General features: G+C 38.6%; 1 protein-coding gene across 3 annotated transcripts in view; it reads left to right on the top strand.

The window, feature by feature from the left end:
• Window positions 1-6,458: 6,458 nt before the first annotated feature.
• slc27a4 (solute carrier family 27 member 4) overlaps window positions 6,459-11,382 on the top strand; it is a 33,013-nt gene continuing 28,089 nt past the window's right edge. Inside the window, exon 1 of one of the 3 annotated variants that reach the window (XM_082541230.1) lies at window positions 6,459-6,561. The gene's annotated coding sequence lies outside the window, so the exon portion shown is untranslated. Of the gene's footprint in view, window positions 6,562-6,786; window positions 6,882-11,382 lie in introns of those variants that run through there. The other 2 variants (XM_082541229.1, XM_082541232.1) reach the window with 2 other exon arrangements.

The raw sequence follows: 11,382 nt of genomic DNA, 5'->3' as shown, positions 1-11,382 counted from the left end.
TATTATTATTATTATTATTATTATTATTATTATTATTACAAGTGTACAAGTGTATATTGAAATGCAGTGTTGCTTTTACCTTGAAGTATTTGAATTACTTGCTTTATTTTATGATTCAGCTGGTTTTTCAGACTCGGTACAGTACTGCAGAAAATGTTTCTGTTCTTGTTTCTAATATATAACTGACAGACACATTGTTGCTAATAAAACAGTATGAAAATCTTCCTTTTTCTCATTCTCATTCATCTTCTAGATGAGTCACAAACCTCAGGGGTCATTTACCGCATTCATATTTGTGCATGAAGATGCTTGCGTCGGTGAACTTTTATACAAAATTGAGGCTTTTCAGAAAAAGATTTCATTAGCGTGCATTAATGTAATCAGAATGTGTATAGCACACTGGACACTACTAATCGCATGTGATCTTCTAAATGCAGGTTAAATATCAGCAAGCCGAAGCGCTTCGTGTGGAGGAGAATTCTCCAAGCAATAAATGTAACTAATTTTGTCTTGCAGGAATAGTTTTGTTGAGATTGCTCTCTAATGGAAAAAATTTTTTCTTTGTATTTCAGGGTTGTTGTTTTTTTGTTTTTTTTTAAACAGCAATCTAATTCTGTTTCATTGGGTGTGTATGTTGCCAGTTTGTTGTTGAAGGACTCAATGAGCTGACATCTGTGGCTTATATTGGCTCAAAGAGGGATATTATTGTTATTGCCATGGACCATCTGAAAATTGTGCTCTCTAAAGCTTACATGTGTAAATATATCTAAAGGTGAACCACTAACCCTTACTAATATTGTTTTTCAATATCAATTTCAGCTATGCAGCAACAGATCAAACAATAACATAAGAAAGCAGTGATTCCTGCTGAGGCTTGGACTACAGCAGGAGCAATAAAGTCTGTTTATATACAGGTTCTGTCTGCCCTTAGGCAACAAGGTGAAAGCCATGACAGCAAACACAACTTAACGGGAAGGGTAACAAGCAAGAATCAGGAGCAGTCAGATGAAAAAGAAACAGTTAGAGGCTAGGAGATGATGATTAATGAAAAACCATTCAGACATGTAGGCTAAATGATACAAAAAAGAAAATGCAAATCTTTATTTGGGCAATAAACTGAATGAGTCAGAGAGGCATGGCAAGTAATCATACAACGGGAAAACAACTGAAAACTATTTCAGAGAGGAAATAGGGGTAGTTATTAGAAGGATGAGTCAGAGGACATGAATGAAAAATAGCACATACCACAGAACACACAGACAGATGGAGGCGTAGAATAGCTGATTTCCAATCCAGAGCTCCCTGGCTCAAACATGAATAGCTATTTTGTGATGGCATTAACACAACAGAACTGCTTCAGACATGAAAAACCTTTCAGATTGTGATGGATTCCCTTTGATGTGGATATATATTCAAACTCCTACTTATTTCTACATGAATTGCCAGCACTGTAACAGGGAATTACTGTCACACTAGCATTCCACCCACAAGACAAACTAGCAGGAGATGTGTTTTTTTCTCTTTACAGTCAGCATAATTTATATGTAGTGATACTAGCACCAACAGAGACAATAGTGGACCATAAGTTGCACGGCAGCTGGATAGCAAAAAGCTTGATTTGCAAAGGTTCAGTGATGGTGTATTTATGTTGGTTTGTTATACATTTACATTTTCTAGAGGGAAAAAGGCTAGAGTCTGATCAAATTTGATCTCATTTTCATGTCAGCATTACTGCTTATGGAAAGTAAGAATAATTACAGATCAGCTATGAGCCCAGCTCTGTCAAAAGTGAAATCAACAAAGGCACGGATGATGGTCTGAAAAGCTAAATATAAACAGATTTCACTCCTTCTGCAAGCTGCCTCTAAGATTTATTCTAATCAAATACCAAAAATCTATTTTTGAATGGATCCCTTCAGGCTATTTATTTACATCTGTACTTGTGCTATATTTGTGTAAATGAGAGGTTGTGCAAGCTATATGAATTATTTAGAGGAATAATCACCTGCAGCGTAAGTAGCACGGCCTTTCAAAGTTTATTGATGTTTTATAGTGTGCTTTGCATCATCCACTTCAACCAGGAGCAGTATGCTCACTCTAACGTACTCTGTCTGTCCAGTGAATATCTGCAGATTTCTCTTACTCTGTGCCTATGTTACGATCCCTGACCCTAATTCCCCAGCAGGAGGAGCTGGGAATCCATGAATTATGAACAGGATAGATAGGAAATTTTCCAGCTAATATTCCAACCCAAAGCTTCTTGCCTTTTCTCTTTTTCCTCCTCATTGCCCAAACTGTCATGTTCCTTGCACTTCACCTTCCTATTTACTTTTTCTTCTCCAGGCAGACCTTTTTTATACTTCCTTTTCTTGGGGCCTGTTCCACTATGCTTTCTTCTATGTATCTTATAGGATTGAAGAAAATATTGGATTGAAGAAAATGAGATTTAGACAGAAAAAAGTTAGAAAGAAAGCAGTTAGTTAGAGTCTGTTGGAGCTGCCGGCATCAAATGATGCACCCATGTATGTCTCCAATAAAATTCACACACACACATCAGTATTCTTGAAGTGTGTAGGTGCACTTCGGTCCAACAACTCACATTTGAAATGGTTGATTTATTACAGCAATAGGTTACACTTCGAGTTTGGTGTCCAGGCACTGAGCTCATCACTCCCCACAAATAAGATGCACATAGAAACAGATGAATAAATATCCCTCCACCCCAGTGCTCACAGGTGGATGCTGGGTTGGTTGAGGGAGTGAAACAGCACCCCTTGCATCGCTGCATGGTGTCAGAGGGAGAGATGAGAAGTTCTGCAGCTTCATTACACTGCCAATTTGGGAGGGTGCATTTGGTACATGATGAGAGGAGAGTCTGGCATATTCGTTTTTATGATACAGTGCAGTACAAGTTGCCTGCCTGAGCTAGTTTAGATGTTTTCTTTGGTTTTAAACATCGACACTATGACCAAATGTGGCAACTGTAACCAAATATTGCACAGCTGGTTGCTCATAAGGTATTATTTCTTGTAAATATTCCTTTATATTTTCATGCAGCTTGTGGGGATAGGTTAATTGGATAATCCAAATTGCCACTAGGTGTGAATGTGCGAGTCAATGTGAGTGTGAATGGTTGTCTGTCCTTGTGTGTTAGCCCTGCGACAGACTGGCAACCTGTCCAGGGTGTACCCTGCCTCTCGCCCTATGACAGCTGGGATAGGCTCCAGCGCCCCCCGCGACCCTGAAAAGGATAAGCGGAAGCGAATGGATGGATGGATGGATTTTCATCCCTAAGACTCTCTGCTACCAATGTGGACATCACACTGGCTGCTAGAAATACAACCTACATTTAAAACCAACCATGAATTGATGAAACACTTTGCTCAAAGTATAATTATAACATACAGACATACACTGGCATTACCACTGTTATCTTGCTATGAAATCCAAGCAATTTATCATTAATGCAGTAATTTGTATATATTCCCTTAAATTAACAAAACTTAGACTTGGAGATAAATGATCTTGTCGGGAACAGAAACACACATCACTCTCTGATTTTTACTGCTGTGTCAGAGATAGGCAGAAATAGACATCCTCCATAAATCTCTCTTTCCCACACGCAGACATGACTGCATGCTGGAGCCATTACTGCCCAGTGTGTGTAATATTGCAATTTCTGAAAGGAGGAAAGGGCATTCCTCCTGTCTGAATTTTTCATTCCCCATGCTCTCTGTTTCTGTATAACAACCAATAAATAAGCAATGAATCCCGAGGACATAACACAAAATGGACTGGATTTTATGTCCACCACACCCCAACATCAGCTCCCCCTAGATACACAATTTGTCTGTCTTTCTCTTCCTGCTTCACCTGCTTTTTTGTCTCTGTGAAGACTTTTTCTATTTGATGTTTTTTTTTGTTTTGTTTTTTTAAGAGTTAAATCCTTTAATGTATCCCTCATCCTTTTGTACTAACCCAGTGAACTGAACTGGAAAAAGTCTGGCCCAAATATGTGGTGAAAAGTGTGTGTCTGTGTGTGCGTGTGTTTTTGGATTGAACGTGACCTTTTGCTTTGATAATCTACCACAGATTTAGATTTAGAGTTCTGGTGGCTTTGAATCTATCTGAGAGGCAGCTTGTTTGGTGAGCCGTCTAGAGTAAACTCTATTTAGATTAGTCCATGAATATATGCCACAGCATATCTCTCTGATTATGCAATATTCTTTTCAGTCAAGACGTGTGTGGGTTGTTTCAGACAGGGGATGGGAGGGGACGAGGGGGATGAAAGAGAGCCTGTAAGTGCTGTGAAAGGAAATCAAGTGAGAGATGAGATAAAGAGGGAAATAATGGAGTCAACTTAAGCAGTACTTTAGCGCCATCTGATGGTGAGTGCAGACATTGGATCGTTGCAATATTAATATTTTTTGGTCATAAAGCAGGGGTGGACAATTAACTTTCTCAAGGGGGAACTTGAGAGATTGGGACTGTTGTGAAGGGCCCAACAATCAGCTGAAGTTTTTGATTTTAGCACCATTGTGCAGCCCGCCACAACAGTCCCAGTTTCTCATGTGGCCACTTGAGAAAATTAACTGCCCAATGCGTTTCAAGGAAACTATTCTTCGAACCTTTTAGACATAGTGGTGGCATCTGTGCTGGACGTGTGACTGGAAACATTAATTAACTACTGTTTTACTCCAATGACTATATCATTTTAGAATATATATAAAGCTCAAAGAGAATGTATATTTAAAAAAAGAGTCAATAAAAAAAGAAATTCTAAAAATATACACAATGGGGTCACTATGGACTGGCCCTGGTCACTCACTATGCACCCCTCAGGTGAACTCTATTGACATACTTGTACAACTACAAGTAAAATAAAGTCATACAATTTGTTAATGAAAATGTCGTTACAGTAACAGCAAGTTATTGGTGCAATAATTGGAGCAGGGTGGCTGAGGAGCGGACTGATTTTGGAGCACGTGGACCTGTTTTAAGTCTCTTTTGGACTAAAAAAAAAAAAGGTCATAATCACTTGTAACTTGCACTTGAAACCGATAAAGTAATGTCTAAGCATGGATCAGTTTAAAAAGGCGTGCAAAAATGTGTTTTTTGCGAGATACAGGGAGTTATTATTTTAACATTTTCGAAATACAGCCACATTACATTACATTGCAAACAAATTTGAGCATACTGTGTGTTTAGGGTCATATATGCACACTGGTTCAACGACCTGTTTTAATGTTTTGTTGTTGCTTGTTTGTTTGTTTTGCAATGAAACAGGAAATTGCAAAATGAACTGAGTCCAGTGTCCCCTTGGTTGCCAGGCGGAGTTTACGTCAAATGAAACAATAATGTATAGAATGCAACAATGTAATTATAAATACTTAAACACGTCAGTATCTGTGGACAGTCATTAACAATAAAATATAAGGTATTACCCCAACAAATCACCTGAAACTGTGAGGACTTTGAGTTAACTCTGGGTTGACCAATAGTCTCTAAATCCCGCCTCTTGTTTTCAACAACCAATCAAATTACGCTATCAATCTGTTTACCATTAGCCGCGAACTGCAAACTTCCTTTTCCGTGTTCAGCTGTCCGATGTTGTATTAAACCAACACTAACACATATAATTCCTTAAGGCAATATGAACACGGAGCAGTCCGTTGAAACTATTTGTGAAAGTCACTGCCCAGTTTCGACACCGGAGGGAAATGACTCAAAGAAAGGACAGCTAAAAAGGTAACTGTGAGGATAGCTTACCATTGTTGTTAGCGTTAACGCCAGCCACCAACTACAGAGCAACTTGTATTTGCAGCCGAGCGGTTCATCTGGGTGCTTCGTTTATTCTGTTCACGTTTTGAGGCTTGATTTACATGTAAACTTTACGTGTTGTTTTCTTTCTTTTTTTCTTTTCTTTTTCTTTTTTGCTTAACACATCAAATAAAATAATTTGTAAAATAACAGCAAGCTTCTGTAAAAGAAAAACAGGCAATTTACTCGCAGGTATTATATTTTTAGCCATATCGTAAAATATAATTCCTGTCACCTAGCCAAAGCTCCAAGTTTAATGTTTTAAGATGAAGTTTACTTAACTTAAAACACAAGTGACATAATGTGTTTATTGTGTACTTAAACAATTGTCCGATCTTGAGTACCTTTACTGCAACTAAGCTATTGTTGCTGTTGTTGGCTTAACATAATTGCATCTAATTGTATCCATATTTTTTCATCATTAATTCATTCCTTCTTTTTGTAGAACTCCATTATCAAAGTTTAAGAAAATACATTCCCACTTCAAGTCACCTGTAAGTAGCTTTCCTGTCTTCTTTTTCACACACACACACACACACACACACACACACACACACACACACACACACACACACACACACACAAACAATCACCCATAGCATGCCACACATGCCTTATTCTGTTATGATTGTCACAGCTTCAAGTACTTGAGAGTGCTAAAGTCAGCCCTGCAGAGGAGGTGGAGGAGCTAGAGAGGAGAAGAGAGCAGCTGGATACAGAGATAGCACAGCTGGAGGCTGAGTAAGTACAGCTGTGTTGTTCTTGCTGTATTTCTGTCTTGAGGTCCAACTTCAATGCTATGGGTAGTGATGGTTCATTGAATCATTAGATGAACAGAACTCAGATTTAATCGTCCACCTGCACATAGCAGTTTATCTTTTTTAGATGTTTATAATTTTGTGCCTTTGCCTGCATATGACCTTTTGCATAAATCTGCTGAGACCATGCGTGCGTATATGTTTTTAGGGGCTATAGAGTAGAGGAGCTGGAGCATCATATTGATAAGTTGCATGAATACAACGACATCAAAGACATTGGGCAGTCACTCCTGGGTCGTATAGGTAAGAGAGAAAAAGAAATTTCAGTTCAAGCTTTAAGTAGCATTCAATGTATGTAGTAATAAGTGAAGCTTGGTAAATTAAAATTATAAAGGTATATTATTAATGATGTTATAACTGCTGATGTGAATATTACTGTGATTCAGTAATTAACATTCCCCCTGAGCATCAACTCTTGTAAACACTGGGCATAGTATTTTCTTCAAGTGATGAAAATGTTTATCAGTCACTAACACTATCTTATTATAATACACCAAATTTCTCTCTGTTTGTCCCATGACACTTCTTATCTATCTGAGGTACTAATACATCATCATGTTGCCTAACAGCCACTTACCTATCAACAGGCTTAAGTGACCCATTTTTAACATTGATGCATCACAACAACGTTATAAAACCACCATTTCAATTTAATTTCACAACAGTAACATCAATTGTATTTCCACAAATGTTACCTGGCAATCATCTAATGGACTAAACTGATATTTATATAGGGATGAATGCAGTAGTACCTTTATTTTTTTTAGATGATGGGTCATGGACATGTTCCCTTAATCACACCTTTAATTTTAATAGAGCATTCTGGCGTTTAGGGTGGCACATCTAAACTTACCAATATTTTCCTACTCTGTGGAAAATCTGTCAGATTATGAGGCTATCTTATGCACAGCCCTTATCAGGTCACTCCACAGACTCGGTTGCATTCGGGTCTGAGGTCTGGCTGGGTCTTTCAAAAAATGTTAAAGTCATTCTTTTGTTTAGGTCATTGTTTTTGTTTTTTTGTTTTTAAACATCACTAAAACCTCTTCCCTGGTGAACTTGATGTTTTTATCCACAGCGTTAATGTGCGCAGTGAAGGATTCCACTTCTTGTGTCTTGATTTTGACCCAGGTGTCGTCCACATATCTGTACCAGTGGCTGGGTACTCTTCCTTTGAAAGAGCCAAGAGCCTTCCTTTCCACTTCCTCCATGTAAAGGTTGGCTACAATAGGTGACACGGGGGAGCCCATGGCACAGCCATGTTTTTGTCTGTAAAAGCCTTCGTTGTATTTGAAGTATGTAGTGGTGAGGCAGAGGTCTAACAGTGTGCAGATCTGATCGGGGTTGAAGTTGGTCCTGTCCTCCAAGGAGCTGTCTTCTTGTAGTCGTTTTCTGACAGTCTCCACGGCCTCCGTGGTTTTTTTTTTAAAAGGTCAGCCACTAAAAATCATGTAGTTTTTGTGCTCAGTGATTATATTGGCTAATATTGAATGGGTTTCAAATTTGGTACTAACTTTTAGTAATTAAATTAACTAACTTGCATATCAGATAATGCTTGTACATCACTGGCATGCTGCCCACACATTTCTCCCCTTCTTGTGGAGTTCAAAAGGTTTTCTGACCAAAAAAGGAATTTCACCTTTTTACTAAAAGGGTAATTGTAATTTATCATAATCATAAGGGTTTTTTTGTATCCCTGTTCTGCAGCTGCACAAGGTTGGGTAAATAGGGTGAAGTTCAGTTTTCATACTGGAAGGAGTTCTGGTGATTCACGGTCATGTCATACTACCTAAGGGTGTGTGTGTTTTATTGTAGATAAAATCTTGATGTTCCCTTCCCATTTTAGTCTGTGATTTTAAATGTACAGTGCACCAATATACTTATTTCCCACCTATGAACAGTCTGTGTAGAAAAGTTAGGTGATCTCTCATAGTAAAACTGTGCTGAGTTAAATTAGCATTCTCTTCAAGTTCTCTGTCAGTACAGTGAAGAGTCACGATGATAATGACTTCTTAGTGAACGGAGATGGCATTTCCCCTCTGACACAATAGCTGTCTTTCTCATCACCCGCAGGCTGACACACAATTACAATCTCTGTCTATAGATGCATGCATTCAGTAACACGTGCATATATATTCAAATACAAAGACGTGCCGTCATTCTTTCTTCTCCCTTCTTTCTCTCAAGCACACACTTTCACAAAAGCTCTACACTTAACGCAATGAGTTGCTGTTGTACTGTATGCTGTTATTCTGAGAGGGAGGAGTTGGGTGGGCAGGCCCTGGAGTGAGGAGACAAGAGGAGATGCCCTGCATTACCCTTTAAAGACAAATGTCCTTTGTCTCATGTCCATTTGTCTGTCTGTCTGACTGTTTGTCTGAGTTCATGTTGCTACTTAAAATCTTTCCCTTTTTTGCATATATTCACCACTTTAAGGTTTTCACTTCTGAAATTGCTGAAAAGGTGGTCATAGAATATAACAGAAAAATGGTGCAGATTGTGATACAAGCACCAAATTTGGCACAATTACTTGATTAGCTGTTTGAAAAATTAAGATTGCTGATTGGACACCAATATCATTGAAAATCAGACATACAAGTTTAAACATCTCAGATTCATTTTTCCCATTATCAAGAGCCTAGCTGTAAGATATATATGCATATGTATTATATTATTTTGAAAGTAATGTTCAGTCAGTTTTGTTGTGTCTTTAGTAGATCAACACATTTTTGCAAACATTTTATTAACAACTACTTCAGCAATAAAAACAGCATAGAAAGCAAAAATGTTCATGGTGATAGTATCTGCCTCTATACTCATGTTTACATCCATACTTGGTCAGTTCCTGGCAGCATGCAGCTATTATAGGGAGTGTGGTCCATGAAACTGTACAGACTTCTTCCTCAGCCTTAGCCCAGCCCCAGATGATTCCTGCCTGGTAGGCAGCATGCTTTGCATGGTCCCTAAGGGCTGCACTTGATGATGGAATAGCTCTTCTCTCTCCATGCAAGGCTCACTTCTTACTCATGAACTTGTTTAGTCATACATCACTATGACAAAGTGCTTCAGATGATGCAGGTCATCGTCAGACGCTTCAGAAGGAGTCTAAGTTTAACAAAGGTTTTAATAATTTCATCACACATGTCCTTATGTCCGTAGGGTATTTGAAAGTAGAATGGGAGACAGAGCCTTCAGCTTTCAGGCCCCTCTTCTGTGAAACCAGCTCTCAATCTGGATTTGGGAAATAGACACCCTCTCTACTTATAAAATTAGGCTCACAACTTTTCTTTTTGATTAAGCTAATAGTTATTGCTGGATCAGGTGATCCCTGAGCTTCCACAGTTTGTCTCTTGTCCTGTCTTCTTCCCATCACTCCCAACTGGTCACGGCAGATGGCTTCCCTTCTCTAAGCCTGGTTCTGCCTGAGGTTTCTTCCTGTTAAAATTCAGTTTTTCCTTCCCACTGTCTACAATGCTATAATGAACACATTGGTGCCCTTTGCGTTAATGAATGAGCTACTGACGTCTAGTCAGAGTTGCATCTCTCGTATACCCCAGTGTCAGCCACCTCTTGGCTGAGACAGCATCTAGGCACTTGGTACTTGTGATTGCTACAAGAGGCCCTCTTGTAGCAATCACTGGACTACTGATTGTGTCAGATTCACAAACCTTGTTGGCTAGCAACTTGAACAACTCTGTTTTATTGCCGTCATCTCTGAGAAAACAGAAGTTTATCTATGACTTTATATGCCATCAATGTCAGAGCTATAAATGAAGTTCATCACATAAACTGGATCTTCTGTGTGCTTCCCTCACCTAGTTTAGCCCACGAACCAATGTTGTTGACCAGGGTATGCTGTGCACAGGCAACTTCTTGGGAGTCACAGATGACAGATAGTGGTGAGGACCAGTGTCAGTAGTTCATCCATGGGATGTGGCTGAATGCTGAAACAAAGGCACTGCTCCTACCTCCATGCCCCATTTACCCCATGCAGTAGCGCTACTAGCCTAATAATATACCAGAAAAGTAAGCAAATGCTGCATGCTTCAAAACATAGAAATTGACACAAGATAATGAAAATCAGTAAATTATGTAGCAATTAAATGCAAAAACTACTTTTTCATGGGTCATATTGGCTGCCTTCTTGAAAAATGTGATTTTCATGTGGCTAATCAGAAAATATTATTATACAAGGGGCCAAATTGTACCGAATTTGGTGTTTGCATCACCATTGCATGATTTTGGATTTAATTTGATATTATCTGCTTCACAATTAGGGAAATATAGCATTTACCTTCTCAGATGATTATTTTGAACATATTCAACATGCAGACTTTCTAAATCAAAACTTTAGTCTGTCCATTTTTCCTGGTACACAGACTCCTTATAACAAACGATGGCAAAGTTTATTTATCCCTTTAGCCCAAAATTAGTTTAGTATTCAGAGAGAGTTTTTTAAATTTTATTTCAAATTAAATGTCATGAGACTTAAGAGACAACAAGCAGGATGCGTAATTACTAAAACCTCCTTCCACCTTCTTAGTAAACGCTTAAATTAGATGTTGGCATTATCATTATCATCATTATTATTACCAGGCGCTATGCCAAGAATTTAAGTTTAATCTGTCATACAGTATCGTTAAAGGCGGATCTGGTAGGTGCCAAAGTTATCATTCATTGTGACATCCAGCATCCACCCCACAGCCGTTGCTGAAATAAGAACGAGTCCTGCAACAGAACATTG

This window comes from Aulonocara stuartgranti, assembly GCF_965226115.1.
Source record: "Aulonocara stuartgranti genome assembly, chromosome: 7".
Taxonomy (NCBI): domain Eukaryota; kingdom Metazoa; phylum Chordata; class Actinopteri; order Cichliformes; family Cichlidae; genus Aulonocara; species Aulonocara stuartgranti.
The sequence above is the reverse complement of the archived record's forward strand: the minus strand, read 5'-3'. Positions and strand labels throughout refer to the sequence as shown.